The sequence below is a fragment of the Cryptomeria japonica genome, chromosome 8 (genome assembly GCF_030272615.1).
Source record: "Cryptomeria japonica chromosome 8, Sugi_1.0, whole genome shotgun sequence".
NCBI classification, from domain to species: Eukaryota; Viridiplantae; Streptophyta; class Pinopsida; order Cupressales; family Cupressaceae; genus Cryptomeria; species Cryptomeria japonica.
The window spans coordinates 680,417,117-680,436,015 of record NC_081412.1 but is presented as its reverse complement, the minus strand read 5'-3'; the positions used below and the strand labels follow the sequence as shown (position 1 = coordinate 680,436,015).

General features: G+C 33.8%; 1 protein-coding gene across 1 annotated transcript in view; it reads left to right on the top strand.

The window, feature by feature from the left end:
• LOC131032398 (receptor-like protein EIX2) overlaps nt 1–18,899 on the top strand; it is a 43,704-nt gene that overhangs the window by 4,163 nt on the left and 20,642 nt on the right. The gene's annotated exons all lie outside the window — the stretch shown is intronic.

Below are 18,899 nucleotides of genomic sequence, written 5' to 3'. Positions count from 1 at the left end.
AATTTGTTAAATTTAAATTTTTAGTACATTCTAGTATATTGCTCCTTTAAAATTCTATTACTACACTCTATTCACATTTCTTATACCTTCAAAATAATACTAGACATAACAAAATATTTAATTGTAATTTATTTTTTGAAAACTAAATTCTATTAAAATGTATTACGAATTTGTATAGAAAAAGCCCTACATTTTTCTTTGTTATCCTAAGGCATCAATATAAACAAGTGTTGCAATGCAGCCCATGATCTGAAGAAAGAAATATTTAAAATATTTATAAAATCAACGAACCAAATTATATGCAAATAGGAAATGCAAGAAAGAGACTAAGAAGTAGGCCTATGCCTCTTAACAACCCTCAAAATCTAACAAATAATAATGATAATTATAGAGTATGCATCCTACCCTAAATTGAGACAAGAAAGTCTTTGTTCGAAACCCATTAAAATATATTCCTTTCTCAACCTCATAAAATAATTTTAAAGCATCCATAAATTACTTAGGCAAATTAGGAGGAAAAATGTGATAATTTTTTTAAAAGTAATTTATGAAAAAAGAATGTTCCATCACGGCATAGCTCCCACATTGAAAATTGCATCATAGGGATTCACAAAAAAAATTGCATTCAACTACAATGCTAAACAAGATAGGTTGTTACAAACAACACATCGTAAGCATGTCAAATATGCCCAAATTTCAACTTTGGTATACTTTTGACATCAAATAAGCTTTGAGTTCAAAGATTAAGATTTTGCAAAATTTAATCCTATTGCATAAATATTGCAAAAAAAGAAACAAATCAGCTATTTGCATGAATATTATCAAAATGTCAGATTAAAAGAAAAAGAAAAAAAATTTAGCTCCTTGTATGAATACCAACATAATTTGATTGCCAAAACTCTGAAACAAAAAATAGTCTAAGCTAGAGGATTTTTTAATTTTACAACCAAAGAAATGTAACTTGGATTGCATTAGCTGAAAAGATAGATGGAATCCCATATGAAACATTATTTTAAAAATATATGCCCATAAGGCCAAGTAGATTTGGTGTGGTACATTAATAGTATTGTTATAAAACATATAGTGATAAAGACAGGTTTAAAAATATGACAAATTGACCAAAATTTTGATGAAATATACATAATGGTAAGATCTTCATAAGAAAAACAAATCAATTCATATGAAGGCATTATCTGTAGAACATGTCTATCATCTTGATGAGCTTAAGTCTAAATCATAGCTACCAGGATTTGGAGGGTATGGAAATAGATAGCTGGGAGTATTGCACCATTTTAAAATAGGATATGTGTTGGCAATTGACACTCATCCGATGATTTTTGGTGGTTTTCGGTGACTGATTTTTTGTTTAGGGTTGTCATTGATGGAAACTCTTCATGGAGATTCGTTCCGGTGGTCATAATTTTTCTTATTTAGAAGTAGGTGTTAACTGGTAGTGTGCTAACTGGTATTTCAAGAAGAACATAGCATTTTTGGGTCTACATGCTTTCTGATGATTGTGGTGCATTGAATCATGTTCTTGTTGATTGTGCCAACTTAGATACATCATCTTATTACTATATTGGTGATCCACATTTATTTTTTTGGATCCAGTCAAGCTGGCATGAAACTACACGTTACACCTTCAAGCCGACATGATGTATACCCTATTTCTGGGTGTCGATATATAAGTTTGGTGTGGGTGATCTTTTTGGCATATGATGCGATTGTATGCGAGCGAGAGGTGATCGAGAATCCATTTTGGCATAGTTTCATGTGCGCATTCTTGATCTGGCAGTTGATTGAGACAATGTACAGGGCATAATAGAGCAAAACAGAGAAGTTGATCCAATCAATGTTTTTGTGCTTATCCGAGCATAGTAGATGCTATTCCAGAGTTCATACATTGTAATTCATCATTGTAATCAGCTGTGTAAGTCAGTAAGACTTCCTTGAGGGTTGTAGCCTTCCGGGCAACTATATTTGAGCAGTGAGCTCTAGGAAGTGTGCCTAAATGCTTGTGAATTCCCCATTTGTAACATTGGTTTTCTACTGGCCATAGTGGAATAATATTGTGGGTTCAAATCCCACTATGGTTTTTCCCTTTTGGGTTTCCACGTAAAAATACTAGTGTTATGATCTTGTGGTTGTTTGCTATTTATTTCTGCATCTTAGTTTAAAGTATTTGTTTCCAATGGTTAAAAGTTAAGTTTGAAAATCTGATAACCGATAGATCACTGATTCACCCCCCTCTCAATGATCCCTGATTCCAACAATATGGAGATAGACAGTTGGGATTGTTGCATTATTTTGAATATCTTATCGGCTTTCATGTGATGGCATGTCATTTTGTGTGGGCATAAAAAGAAATATGAGCTACCAATAGAGAGAGCAATTAGTTGTTAATCATTTTGGATTCAAATTTATTTTGTTTGGAAAAATGTAACAATTTAATTGATTGTTTTTGCTGTTATACTAAAATATCAAATGTTTGATGTATCAAATGGGAGTCCCTCTAAACACCAACATTACATTATGTAATTTGAAGAGCCCCTGTACAAATATTTTTAGGGGACCATAAGAAATTTAGGATTGAAGGCTACATGGACATTGCTTACGTACTTAACTGGTGAAGGTGGACAATTGTTAAAACTTCATCATGATGTCATATTCAATAGCCAATCTAATGATTACATTTTGAGAAACAATGTACCTGGATCTTTTCTTTGTGATGATGACAAATGAAATATAAAGGTGCTTCATGGTCTTCAAATGTATACTATTTTTGACCAGCTACTACATCCCATACCTACAACATACCTTCTACAACATAGAGAAGAAGAATCTAATTTTGATTTTGAGGAAACCAAAAATAGAGAGTTGCTTTAGGCAATGATAAAAAATAAACATTGGCTAAAATGAAATTTTGTCAATCAACAGTTGTACTTTATCAATAATCAAAAGTCAAGCAAGAACTAATAGTGGTGTCACTTTTCTTACCTCTGATCACATTGCATTTCTCAAGTGCTTATATCAAAATCACTTGCCAAAAAGTAGAGAAGGTACATGATTTAGCAAAATCCGAAAATTGAGAGTTTTGTAGCATTGCATGGAAAGAGAGACAAATGACCTTAAGTTGAGCTAGTAAAACCAAATCACCTAATTACAAATAATGAGGAAAGGTCTAGCTAGTTTTTCAAGAAAATCTATCAAACATTACCAAAAAAAAAATGCAATTACCAAGACAATTAAATAGTGTATACTTTGCCTCATCAGTAAACACATAAGTTTATTTCCATAACCATAGTGATGTAGATATTTCAACAAATCCAACTAAGCATCTTCCTTGAGAATTAAAATAATAGACTCACTTGTCAAGTACTTGTGCATTATTTGTGTAAGTACTAGTGAACATGTGCTAGAGCACAAAATAACTTGGAAAACATGCTTTACAAAGATCTCATTAGATTGTCCACTTCGGATAGGTTTCATACGGTGCTCAAAATCGACAGGTTGATAGTCAACTGCAAGACCATTTTACTGTAATTCTGTAAATGTTGTTATTGCAGTTTTAATGAAGCCCAATATTGTATGCCACTGCCAGTAATAAAGATTTTTCTTTGACCATTTTCTTTAATTTTTAGGTAGAATTGGAAATATAACTATACTGAAAAAAAATTACACTCAGTGTAATAGTGATGGTAATCACTCTAGAAAATTGAGCATTTGAAATGGAGTTTATCATTAATCTTTGAAGAGAGCTCTTGCAAAATTGGGAACTCTAATATTTAGAATGATGCTCAAGACATCATTCTTTTAATAGCTTTATTTATGTAACAAAGAAGATTAAGTGGCAATGGTCTAGATGAAGAAAGTGATTTTTATAGACACATAAAATTTGTTGTCTTAATTGACTTTAATTCTAAATGGATCCATTTCATTTTCATGCATTATTTCATTTATTTTATTATCAATATTATCCATTATTAATATTATAATAATAATTATTATTATTTATCATTTATCCATTAATATTATTATTATTCTTATTATTTCTCCATTATTAATATTATTATCATCTCATATATCCATCTATCTATTTAATAATATTATTACTCTACATTTAGATTATTCATCTATTTTCATAAAACATATGCATAAGAATTACATTACTCATTTATGCTTTCTCCTCTACCCATTTACATCCACCTCACACACATGAGATTAAATTCTCGAACCCTATTATTTATCCCACACTCATAGCACAACATGGATTCACCCAAAAAATGTTTATAAAAGCAGAGCCCCTCTCCCATTTTGGCATCCACAACTTTGCATTCAAAATCCATTGTTTGCATCTTTTGATATCTTTCTTGCATTCTTACATTTTGCTTTCTTGATCAAGAGAGCACAAAATCAAGAGAAAAGTTTAATGTTAAAAGATTCCGAGAGCACAAAATCAAGAGAAAAGTTTTAACTTAATTTTTTTTAGAATTAGTTTTAATTTAGCTTTTAAATTATATTTTAATTTAGATTTTAAATTAGTTTTTAATTTTAGATTTTAAATTAAATTTTAATTTAGTTTTAGGTTAGTCTCTAATTTAGTTTTAGATTATTATTTTTAATTTAGTTTTTAGAATTAGATTTTTCACATTATATTTTAAATTAGATTTAATTTAGATTTTAATTTTCTTAATTAGATTAATATAAATATAAATTTTGTTATTAGATTAGATTTTTTATTTTAATTTAGTTTGGATTAAAATTAGGTGTATAATTTTGTTAATTAGATTAGATTTTAAATGATGTTGTTAAGTAGATTAATTTTTTTTTTGTTAATTAGACTTATGTTTAGTTTTGTGTCAGTGTGTTTTGATTTGTTTTTGTGAACCAATCTTTGTGGCTTTGTGTGCTTGTGCAGGTATCGATCATTTGTTGAAGACCAATATCTTGAAACTACTAATGACATTTATTGCTAGGACATTGGTGTTTAAAATTAACAAGTGTCTTCTATATTTGGTGCACTTGCACATCTATTGAGTGGACCTACTACTAACACACACTATCCTCTCTCATGGCTTTTGTGGTCGTGGGTGCAAGAGAAAAATGTTAGCGACTCTCAAGTTTCTATTTTCTTAGAAGGGTCTTCCTTTCGAGATGCCCTTAAAAGCTTGGTGGAAGGGAATGACCTAAGTGGTGTTTTCAATTTGGCCTACTATATAAATTGGCATGAGAGTGAAAGCCTTCTGCTTCTTGTTATTTATTCATTCCGCTAGCTCTTTATGTATACACACTTGTGTGAGATATATTAGACCTTATGATGATGGAGGAGACCCTATCCAAAGGTACAAAGACCTAACACTCGAATCAACATCGAGTCCCCGAATTATTACTAGACACCTTACTTAGAAGCCTACCCTTATTTGTCTTGGTGTGGTGATTTTAGTGCAAGGGGATAACTGGTTTTCCCCCCAAGATACTCACCATATTTATTTCCTTGAGATGAGATAGAAGTTTTCAACTTTGTATAGTCTATTTATAGCTTTCCATAAAAGGGTGATTGTGTTATGCTTCTAGACTTGGGTCCCCCTACCTATCCTCTCTCACAAAGACAAGATTGTTAAATACTCATTAAGGTGTTGAGAATTCAAGGTAAGGAAATACCGAGTTGTGGGCTAGATCATTCACATTGTGAACCAACTGAACATAGGATTTTTTCTTCAAGTTTTTTTGATTGTGTTGAGACCAATGAAAACTTGGTCTTGAGGGGCTATTGAACACACACATTTCATTTGCACTATTACCTTTCAAATAATTCAAACATTATGTTGTTGTGCTTGAGTGTCTTCTTGTCACACTTGGTCAAAAACAAGCAATTTATTTTTATTTTTTTTAAATTGAAACATAAAATTTGTGCTCTCCTTGGTCCATCTAGTAGCACACCTATGCCCCACATCCATAAATCCCACAAGTTCGTGAAGAAGTCCATATACCATCATCCTAGGAAAAAGTAATGTAGCCCAAAGGTTATTCAGAAGAGGAGATACTTCTTATACTAAAATTGTAAACTTTTGTTGAAACATCATGCATTTCTACATCACTAATGATACTTCCAAAATTATCTTAAGATAGAATTTGAACCTAAACCCTTGAGATCGCAAACTTTCTTTTTTAGAAGAGCCTTATCCCAAGCGCACAACAAAGGACAATACATTCAACCATATTATATCTCCCAACACCAATATTCTTGTAGAAAAATCTCTTCCATGTGTCTTGGGATATCATTTTCTAGTTCTGATATTCTTAGGTCCTTGCATAATCACATCATTCTATCTTGCCACACCTTGTAGGTCCTTGAATAGTCACATCATTAAACTTAGTCATACCTAGTCCTTGCATCACATCTTTAGTCTTTGCATCCTTTAGATCACTTCATCTCATTTCATATTCATTCCTTGCACTCATTCATTGGTCAAACAAATATTATCCTTTCATTTAGGTTACTCTTAAAAGGTATTAAAACAAACATTGGTTATCAATCCTCCTGTATCACTTGAGGCACATCATCCTCGAGTTAGAGAACAATTTAGCATCTTTGAGTTGGGTGGTCTACATGGAGTTCATCATCTCCTACTTAGCACACCCTCTCTTGATCGCTTTTCCTTATGTCTATCCATCATAGCACAAGTAACACCTTGCATCACAATTCCCTTCAGACCTAGAGCTGCCTTGAATCCTTGCATTTTAGCATACTAGGTTCACCATTGGTCATCAAACTTATGTCTCCTAAAATGAGAATCTAAATATTTCAAAATTGTTTGTTTCAAGATGAAGCCAACCTTATTGATTTTGAGGAGGAAGAACACATAAGCGTTTCTACTAGTGAAACATGCAAAACTTCATATTCGTAGTTGTAAGCATAGTGTGAGATGAATTTATCAGCCAACTCTTAGAAAGATTTGATAGTTGGAGGTAATCGAGAACAATTTCCATAGCGCCTCCTCCATGACTATAATAAAATAGTCTCATAAGGTATGTTACGTCTACAACAAATTCTAAAGTAGTGGTGCAAAATTCTCTCAAATGATCTTTGGGGTCCCCTTTGTTGGCTTGATGATGATGTTTTGATGTAATAGGTTGATTGATGACTTCTTTTATGTTGTCATTGATGGCAACTATGTTTTGATAGTCATGTAAGAATTTTAGGCCAACAAGTAATTCATAACTGGGAGAGAAGATAGTTAAACAGTGAATCGACAAATAGGACTTCAGGAACAAAGTTGTATTCAAGCAACCAGTATGAGCAATCAATGAAGAGTTAGGTGATGTAGTTTTGCTGGAGTGTTGGACATTATATCAAGTAGCTATGTTTCACACCGCAACAATAGATTCAATAGGATGAGTGAGTTATGATGTACAGAGCAGTCAATCATGAAGAATAGCTAACCGGTAGAACAAAGACACTAAGATTGGTAAACCGGTACACATTATGTTTTATTTTTGAGTTGTTGTGTCGGTGGTTGACATAAGTAAAGTGTGTAGTGCAAGATTGACTAGATTCATTGAACCTAGAAAATTGTTCCAAGGTTGTTATCCGACTAAGTTGATGTCTATAAAAAGTGTGATGAGTTATGAGATGAAGTATAAGATCATGAGAGAATATTGAGATTTTGATTGTGCGGTAACCTGTGAAGCTCTGTATTGATATATTGTTGAGTGGTACTGAAGCGGATCTTATCAAGCACATAGGTGCTATATGTAGATCATGTCAGGTCCCAGAGACAACTGAGAGGGGGGGGTGAATCAGTTGTCTAAATATTCAAACCAAAAACCACTTAACCAACTTAATGCTTAATACCGGTAAACTAGTTAAGTATGCCGGTAGACAGTGTTAACTGTAAATTGCTATACCGGTAAAGATTAATGCATGAAACATAAACATAAAGTCATCCACAACACATAACACCAATATTTGTACGTGGAAACCCTGTAAGGGGAAAAACCACAGTGGGAAACCTTACCCACAATCAGATGATACTACTGCAGATAGTAAGTGTACATAAATGGGGTTTGCACATGCAAAAAGGCCAATAGCCTAGAGCTCACTGCTCAATCACAAAATGGGAGTCACACTGACTATAGTTGGATGGTTAAATCCAATAAGAATGTACTACACAAAATAGCATCTTCATATGCTGGATTCAGTATTGGTGTAATGCTAATATGCTTCTTAAAACCTAGCTTCACCTTCAAATGATGTCTTCATGTATACCTCTTCTTAATCTCTCATATACCTTCACACAATTCTTTTTTGCATTCCACATTCGATCTTACAAATAAGATCTTACATTTATACCATAACCTAAGACCAATTTTAGTAGGTCGGCTCTACAAGATATTATAATAAATTCATTTTACAAACAATATAATATCTGATGCAATAACTGATTAAACATGTCGGCTTAATGCATTTACAACAATAATAAATCATCTCCATATCGTGCCACACTGATCTGGAAAAGATAAACCTGTCGGTGTAACCCTAGGTAACCCTGGACCTATTTGCCGGTAAAAGCAAATATGCAAATATGAATATACCAATGATTAATTCTTCAAAACAAAGTGTCCACACGATGTCTTCAACATTACCAAGTATTTTCCATATTATTCCAAGTGTCGGTGAATATTATATCCTATCGGTGAACCATATACCAGTAACTGTGCAATAGTTACTTGCTTGCCGGTGAATGCTACTGGATCTCCAAAGTGTCAGTGTTTTAGTAGGTGTTCACATCAATGACAAAACCATACCAAAATACCAACAATCTCCCCCTTTGGCATTGATGGCAACACAAGATGGAAAAACCATCAAAGTGCCAAAACAGAAATGCCAAATACCAAAAACCAACAATCTCCTTTAAACAACAATCTCTCCCCCTAGGAGAAACATGTGTTTATCCAAAGATTTTTAATACCAATCTCTCCTTAAAAGATAATGTGTTTTTCCATAGATATCTCTTCCCCTTTGACATCAAATGCCAAAGTTACAATAATAAAACCAAAATACCAATCAATTCAATATACCAACTACTCCCCCTGAGAAGTAGCTTCCTCATCAAAGACCAGAGTAAAAGATTTGTCTTTCAATTCTACTGGTTGATGACAATCATCAACTGTCTAAGTCTCTACCAGTGGTGGTATGACTCCAAGATGATCTATGAGATATTCAAAAGTCTCATTAGGCAAAGGTTTTGTGAAAATATCTGCAAGCTGTTTTTTAGTATTCACATAAACCAGTTTTATCTCCTTTTCTTCAACTTTTTCCCTTAGAAAAATCAGTTTGATAGAAACATGTTTTGTTTTAGAATGTAATACCGGATTCTTAGATATATCAATTGCTGTAGTGTTATCACAATATATAGTAATAGGTTCCTTGCATTTTACCTTTATGTCTTTCAACATTTGTTTAAGCCATAGTACCTGTGTATAGTTAGTTGTTGTTGCAACATATTCGGATTCTGCTGTTGATAAAGATGTACAACTCTGTTTCTTACTCAACCAAGAAACTAATCTCTTTCCAAGAAAGAATGCTACTCCAGTGGTGCTTTTTCTATCATCCACATCTCCTGCCCAATTTGCATCTGTGTATGCACACATATCAAAATTTTCATTTCTAGGATACCATAATCCAAGATTTGCAGTGCCTTGTAAGTACCGAAAAATCCTTTTTACTGCTGATTCATGATTTTCCTTAGGATTACTTTGAAATCTTGAAACAATACATATTGCATTCATAATATCAGACCTAGTTTGTGTCAAATACAATAAACCTCCTATCATAGATTTGTATCTAGTTGGATTAACAAGTGTAGATTCATCCCTTTGAGATAATTTGTCATTTGTAGTCATAGGTGTGCTTACCAGTTTAGAGTTCTCCATCCCAAATTTCTTTAGTAACTCTTTCAGGTACTTGGATTGACTCGAAAATATACCTTTATCAGTCTATGAAATCTGCCATCCTAAAAAGAATTTTTTTTCTCCAATCATAGACATTTCAAATTCTTGCTACATTTTAATAGAAAAATCCTTACATAATCCATCTTCTCCTCCAAAGATTATATCATCAATGAATACTTCTATAATCAAGATGTCATCATTAGTTATTTTGTAATATAAATTGATGTCTACATTTCCTTTAGTAAAACCAATCTTTACAAGATACTTATCCAACCTTGCATACCAAGCTCTTGGGGCTTGTTTCAATCCATACAGAGCTTTTCTTAACCTGCAAACCATATCATTGTCATCTATCAAGAAAATCCATCAGGCTGTTCAATATAGACTTCCTCTTCAAGATCTCCATTCAAGAATGCACATTCAATATCCATTTGATAAACTTTGTAGTTCTTATGAGCTGCAAAAGCCAAGAATAATCTGACTGCCTCAATTCTAGCTACCAGTGCAAAGGTTTCATTGTAATTAACTCCTTCTTTCTGAGAATATCCCTTACACACTAGTCTTTATTTATTTCTAACAACCTTACCATCTTCATTAAGTTTGTTTCTAAATACCCATTTGGTTCCAATTACATTTTTATCTTTAAGTCGGGGAACTAATGTCCAAGTATTATTTTTCCCAATTTGTCCTAATTCTTCTTCCATAGCTTTAATCCAAAATTTATCTTCACATGCCTCATTGATAGATGATGGTTCAATTTGAGAAATAAGACATACCTCTTCATTTGTCAATCTTCCTCTTGTCATAACTCCTTTAAATTTGTTTCCAATTATCTGATCTTCAGAATGATTCAATCTTACATACCAGGGTGTCTTAGTTTGTTGGTGATTTGACCTTTCAAACCTTTGAAGTTACCGGTTCCCACTAGGTAAAACCCAAGTTACTAAGGATGTATGTTTCTGCATGTTCTTGTATTGAATGATGATGTTTTAATCCTGGTCCAAGAAGTGCTCGGGAGTTAGCAGCCATTGTTAAGTGATCGTTACAACTGGAAAGTAAATAGAGAACAAATCCAATAGTTCTCATAACCTTTTGATCAAGAGATGTGAGGAGATTATGGACCATGACATCACGAGATTATGCCACGTGTCCAAGGCAGGCCAAGAAAAGCCAACGATGGGGTCACTGAAAGTGGAGAAGTAAGAGATTAGTTGGATATGCCATGTCATGCCTCTGGAGAGCCCACTTGCCACATTGGAGGGTTAATGTTAGATTGACTAGTTTGGTTCTTGAGATTTTCCACCATGAAAGATGATCAACGACTAGGTTTTAAAACTTTTTCCAATGCAAGTTAGAGTTGTTATTTCACTCGCGCAAGTAATAATGGTGGATGAGACAATGGCATTTCATTCCTGAAGATAATAAAAACACTCTCAAATATGTTTTTGATTCATAAAGAGATTCATAGTGGCTGAAGAAGATTGAACAGTTTCTTCCAGCACAAAATTGCTATTCCCCTAGTGTAATCAAAGTAGTAAGTTCATCGGTTTTGAAGCAATTGATGTTATGAATTGTGAAAAAATTTATAGTAAAAGAGTTTTAATTGTTCTAGGGTTAGAAGCTAAATAAAGAAAGGTGAAATTTGCTTGAATTACTATTGTAATTTTAAATCTTGTGTTAGCCCTAGTCTTTTCCTTCCCAATTCGAAGCTATAATAGAAAACCCTAATTCAAACAAATGAATCCCTCATGATAACATTCAGGGCAGACTGAATATTTGAAGAGAAATATTTATGATGATTTCTTAGACCAATTGAAGCCCTCGACAAATGATAGGTACCAAGGGAAAAGATTTGTTCATGGTAAAACCCTAGGAGAAGGGCTGACTGATAAAGCATACCACTTGGTGGATTCTAGGGTACCGATGACTAGGATAGAAATGTTCAAGTTATGGTATGCATAAAGAAATTTGCATTCCCCACTCTTGAGTCCCTAGCAATATGATTCCGGTAAATTAGTGGTGTCGAGCATGTTCATGGATGTCAACCATAATAAGGTTGTCTCAAATAGATATGACCCTATCTCGAGGGTTACAAGGGGAAATTAAGGAGAAAATTTGCTGACAATCAGAAGAGAGGAACTCCAAGATATTTTTGACTTATATGAACCATCTGCTAACCTGGTACAAGTAGATTTAAATGAGTTAAAGGCAGATTATTGTAAAATGAAATATTTCATTAGAATTAATTTTCTTCCAATGGATTTGGCTAGACCAGGAGAGACTACATACTACATTGGCCCTACTTCAGAGGAGTCATTCCCCTTTGGTTCTTTTGCTCATTATTTTCAGGCTACCTTTTTCACTCTATGTCAAATCATGGTTTTCAATCCAATTATAGTTATGCCACCTAATTTCATGTATATGGCCATGCAAATTCAACATCCAGATTATATAGTGGCTTTTGACTTCACCCCATACCTTGAAGAGAAGATTCATGAGGGGTTGTTGGATATTAAAAATAAAGTGGTTGGCACTAAATTCTAGTGGTATTCCTTGCTCATGCACATGTTCTTATATCAGAATGTGGATTACTTTGAAGGTACTATGAACCTCAAGAAGACAATTGACAATAAGGAAATTCTAGTGCAACTTTGGAGCACAGATATGTCTTGGGACAAACAAGAGGCTAGTTTTGTGAGATTTGATAACAACTTTTCTTCTAGGTTGAGACAAAGATTGATAGTGAACCCACCAAGGATCCCCAAGGAGCTACATGATTTTGTAAGGCCTAAAGAGAGGTTGCCACTTTTGAAGATTGAGCACAATTGGGGGGATTTCATCCCTTATCCTATTAGCACTCTTATTAGAATCTATGGTTTTTCTAGTCAACCACATGTATTGCCTTTTATTGTTCCTTTGAGAATAGGTTTTGCTGAAGTAATGTGGCAGATAGGGTGCATCCATCATAAGGAATTAAAGGGAAAAGGCAAAGGAACAATTTTCCCTAATTATACAATCATCCCATATTTTGTGATTTTGAAAGGAGGATATGAAAATTTTGACAAATTCTTTGGACCACATCATTTAAGGTTTTAAACTTTTTTCAAATGCAAGTTAGAGCCATTATTTCAGTCATGTGAGTAATAATGGTGGATGAGACAATGGCATTTCATTCCAGATAATAATAAAAGCACTCTCAAAGCTATTTTTGATTATAAGAGATTCATAGTGATTCATAGGACATCCTCGTGGCTGAAGAAGATTGATATGGTTTCTTGCAACACAAAATTGCTATTCCCCTTGTGTAATCAAAGTAGTAAGTTTGTCTGAGCTTTTTCATCTATTTTGAAGCAATTGATATTGTGAATTGTGTAAAAAATTGTAGGAAAAGAGTTTTAATTGTTCTAGGGTTAGAAGCTAAATAGAGAAAGGTGAAATTTGCTTGAATTACTATTGTAATTTAAATCTTGTCTTAGCCCTAGTCTTTTCCTTCCCAATTCGAAGCTATAATAGAAAACCCTAATTCAAAATGGCTCCCTCATGGAAACATTCAAGACAGACTAAATATTTGAAGATAAATCTTTATGATGATTTCTTAGACCAATTAAAGCCCTTGAAAAATGATAGGTACCAAGGGTAGAGGTTTGATCATGGTAAAACCCTAGGAGAAGGGTTGATTGATAAAGCATACCACTTGGCGGATGTTAGGGTACCACTGAATAGGATAGATATGTTCAAGTTATGCTATGTACAAATAGATTTACATTTCCCACTCTCAAGTTCCTGGAAATATGATTCAGGTAAATTAGTTGTGCCGAGTGTGTTCATGGATGTCGACCTTCTTAAGGCTATTGCAAATAGATATGACACTATCCCAAGGGTTATAAGGGGAAATGAAGGAGAAACTTTGTTGACAATCAGAAGAGAGGAATTCTAGGAGATTTTTGACTTAGATGAACTATCTGCTAACTTGGTACAAGTAGATTTAAATGAGTAAAAGGCAGACTATTATTAAATTAAAGATTTCATTAGAACTAATTTTCTTCCAATGTATTTGGCTATAGAAGGAGAGACTACATACTACATTGGCCCTAGTTAAGAGGATCCATTCCCCATTTGGACTTTTGCTCATTATTTTCAGGCTACCTTTTTGTCTCTATGTCAAATCTTGGGTTTCAATCAGATTACAGTTATGCCACTTGATTTCATGTATATGGCCATGCAAATTCAACATCTATATTATACAATGGTTTTTGATTTCGGCCCATACCTTGAAGAGAAGATTCATGAGGGGTTGTTGGATATTAAAAATAAAGTGGTTGGCACTAAATTCTAGTGGTATTCCTTGCTCATGCACATGTTCTTATATCGGAAAGTGGATTACTTTGAAGGTACTATGAACCTCAAGATGACAATTGACAATAAGGAAATTCTAGTGTAACTTTGCAGCACAAATATGTCTTGGGACAAACAAGAGGCTAGTTTTTTGAGATTTGATAACAACTTTTCTTCTAGGTTGAGACAAAGATTGATAGTGAACCCACAAAGGATCCCCAAGGAGGTACATGATTTTGTAAGGCCTAAAGAGAGGTTGCCACTTTTGAAGATTGAGCACAATTGGAGGGATTTCATCCCTTATCCTGTTAGCACTATTATTAGAATCTATGGTTTTTTTGGTCAACCACATGTATTGCCTTTTAATGTTCCTTTGAGAATGGGTTTTGCTAAAGTAATGTGGCAGATAGGGTGCATCCATCATAAGGAATTAAAGGGAAAAGGAAAAGGAACAATTTTCCCTGATTATACTATCATCCCATATTTTGTGATTTTGAAAGGAGGATATGAAAATTTTGACAAATTCTTTGGACCATATCATTTAAAGGTTAGCATAGCTAGACACAATGACTTGGAGGGGTTTTACAATATGTTCAGGACAAGAATAAAATGAGATATATTGCCTCATGAGCACAACTTTCCTAAGGATATAATTAGAAATGAGTTTGACTCCATGAGTTAGGATTGGAGGAAGGAGAAATGAATAATTTTTAGGAAGTTATGGGCTACAATTCATAAAATGGATCCAAGCTATGATCCAACAAAGGGTTTTACTCAATTTTGTGCTAAAGTTGATTTTAATATGAACAATTTTGATGAATTGATTCTTGCACTGAGGGAGAAGAAAGACACTTGAAGAGGTTCTTGACCAACAAGTTGAAAGAAGAGATGTGCATCATCCAATGCCCATCACAGTGGAGGAATTGGTTTTGATTCATCAAAAGAGGATGCAATAGTCAGGCTCACGACCTCTTCTACCTCAAAGAATAGATGACCTGATAGAAATGAAATTTGTTTACTATTTTTCTCAAAAGAGAGAAAGAGAAGAAAGAAGTGGTAAAGAAGAGAGCAACAACGATAGTGGAGGATTCATGAGTTGAAAAGGTAAAAGGTTAATGAAGATAGATCTTTCCCCAAAGGTGCAAATCAAACCTTTTAAAGGAGTTAAAATAATTAATCTTGAAGATTCAAATAAAAGTCCTTCGCCACCACCTGTGCCCTTTTCACCTTTAAGGTAGGTTGAAGAACAAATGGAAGAAGATAGGCTAGTAGAAACAAGTGTAGAGATACATATTGGTATTCCTCTTTTGCTCCTTAATTTGGAGTTGGACCTCACTCCTTTAAATATTTAGGGTGGAGCTTTTAGAGATGCAAGGAAGGAGGCATGTGATAATTTTATTGAGGATGATACTTTTGTGAGAAGCCTGGCCTTTTTGCAATTAATGTGGAAGATGAAAATTCAAGAATTTAAGAAGAGAACTAATGAGGGAAAAGCTTAGAGGCCAGACAGGTCTGATCAAGAAAATTAAGAAGAGGTCAAGAATGAAATGTGTTAGACAATTTAAATAACCAAAAGACAACTGAGAGGGGAGGGGTGAATCAATTGTCACAGATTACCAAAAACATTAGCAATTAAGCCTTTAATATTAGAACCCAAAACATTAATAGAGGAATAGCAGTTAAACCAATTAAGCATAAACAATAATTATAGAATAAATACCATCCACGTGACACCAATATTTATACATGGAAATCCCAGTAAAGGGAAAACCACATTTGGAAGCATACCCACAGTCAGATAATACTTCTGTAGTAAATATGTGAATTACAATTGAGGGGACTGCACTTGCAGGAAGGCCAATAGCCTACAACACACTGCTAATCACAAAAGGAGTCCCACTGGCTACATAGAAATCCAGACTATAATCTGGAGAAATGTTGAACTACAAAAGATAGCATCTCCTATACCTAAGTACAATTTCGGTTAAGCTCAATATTGGAGGACTAAATCCTCTTGCATAAATCGAATTTGATCTCTAATGATCAACCAAATTCTCTACTTGAATGATATTACATTACTCTCACATTACATCTATTTCCCATAACCATGATCTCTACCATATATATAATCTACAATGAGATCTTACATCTTTATATACAAACCCTCGACCATAAACAATTAGGTCAGCCAGTAGACAATAAATCAATTACATAATTACAAAATATGTTGGCCTTAGATTAAAGAAATAATATCCAACACATAAGACATCCCGAAAACACATCAAGAGGTCCAATCCACATGTTACATTAAACAAGTCCATAACCTAGACCAACTGGGACCCAATATAGGTCAACACGTTACATAAAATGATCTCCATTTGCCAAGTCTCAAACATGATCACCATCAACATCCTAAAAATCCACTAGAAGCTGCACCAACACCACTTATGCATATCATCAAAGATCTTCCTTCAAAAGCTCTGCCAGTGAAACCCTCGTTGGAACCAGAAACTAGGCTTCTAAGAGAACATGATAGCATCTGATCACTAGACCAAAACCAACTTGCTGAATATGAACATGAGTATCATGAATAAGATAATTCCATAACCAAATCATATCGGAGCCTACCAGATCATGTCAGATCCAAATCAACCAAAAACCACTCAACCTACCAGGACTAGAAGGGTGTCAGTAAAGCATCTAAATGGCTAGTCTTGACATCAATGACAAAACATTAATCAACACATTATCAATTCCACCAAATGGCTAACAATCTCCCCCTTTGGCATTGATGGCAACACTAGATGTGAAAAACATCTTAAGTACCAAGAAATGCCAAACAAATCTCCCCCAATGGAAGACAACCAATAGTCTCCTACTCAAAGATATAGTAATGAAATTTTGAAACAAAGACCAAACACCCCCTATGAATAATATCTCTATAAAGCTCTAAATTATACATACATCTCTCCCCTTTACTTTTTCTCATTAATATGTCTCCCCCTATCTTTTTCTTTTTCACATCAATATCTCTCCCCTTTGACATCAATGCCAGAAATCTGACAAAAATATCAAACCAAAAACATAAACCACTAAATCACAAAGCTAACTACTCCCTTTGAGCAATAGCATCCCACATCAGTGCCGGAATGAATAGTATATTTGATAATGCATACTGGACTGATGCCAAATCACATCAATCAAGTCTCTACCGGAGGGGTAGAAACTCCCAATCTATCTCTCAGGTACTCAAATGATTCTTTGGGCAAAGGTTTAGTGAAAATATCTGCAATATGCTCTTTAGTGTTCACATAAACTAGTTTAACATCATTTGCTTCCACCTTTTCCTTCAAAAAGTTATACTTCATAGATATGTGCTTTGTCTTAGAATGAAATACCAAATTCTTTGATATATCAATAGTAGTAGAGTTATCACAATGACTAACTATCGGTCCATCACAATCCACTTTTATATCCTTCAACATTTACTTCATCCATAGAAATTGTGTACAGTTAGTAGTAGCAGCAACATACTCAGCTTCAATAGTAGATAAGAAGTACATGACTATTTCTTTCTGATCCATGAAACTAAATTCTTTCCAAGAAAGAAAGCTCCACCAAAAGTACTTTTTTGGTCATCAACATGTCCAGCCCAATCAACATCTGTATATGCACATAAAGTAAAGTTATCATCCTTAGGGTACCACAAACCATATTCTGGTGTACCTTGAAAGTATCTAAAAATCCTTTTCACCGCACTCTCATGATTCTCTCTAGAATCACTCTGAAATCTTGAAACAATACAAACAACACTCATTATGGCAAGCCTAGTCTGAGTTAAATAAAGCAGACCTCCAATCATAGATTTGTATCTTGTAGGATTTACCAATGCAGAAACATCTTTTCTTGTCAATTTCTCACTTGGGAGTACAAAACAGTTTATAATATCCCATACCAAATTTATTCAACAATTCCTTAGCATACTTAGTTTGACATATGAAAATACCTTTGTTAGTCTGAGTAATTTGCAAACCTAAGAAAAATTTCATCTCACCAATCATAGAAATTTCAAACTCTTTCTCCATATTCTTAGAAAATTTTATGCACAACTTATCTTCACCTCCAAAAATAATGTCATCAACAAATACTTTAATAATCAGTATATCATCATCAGTGATTTTATAATATAAATTACTGTCAGCACTACCCTTAGTAAAACCAAGCTTCAAAAGATATTTATCCAACCTTGCATACCAAGCTCTAGATGCTTGTTTCAATCCATATAAATCTTTCCTTAACCTGCAAACCATATTTGTATCATCTGATAGTGAAAACCCATCATGTTGCTCAATATAAACTTCCTCATCAAGATCCCCATTCAAAAATGCACATTTAAGATCCATCTAATAAACCTTGTAGTTTTTATAAGCAGCATAGGCAAGAAATAATCTTAAAGCTTCAATCCTAGCTATCGGTGCAAAAGTCTCCATAATCAATTCCTTCCTTCTGAGAATATCCTCTACAAACCAATATAACCTTATTTCTTATAACTTGACCATCGTCATTCAATTTACTTTTAAAAACCCATTTAGTTCCAATAACATTCTTAT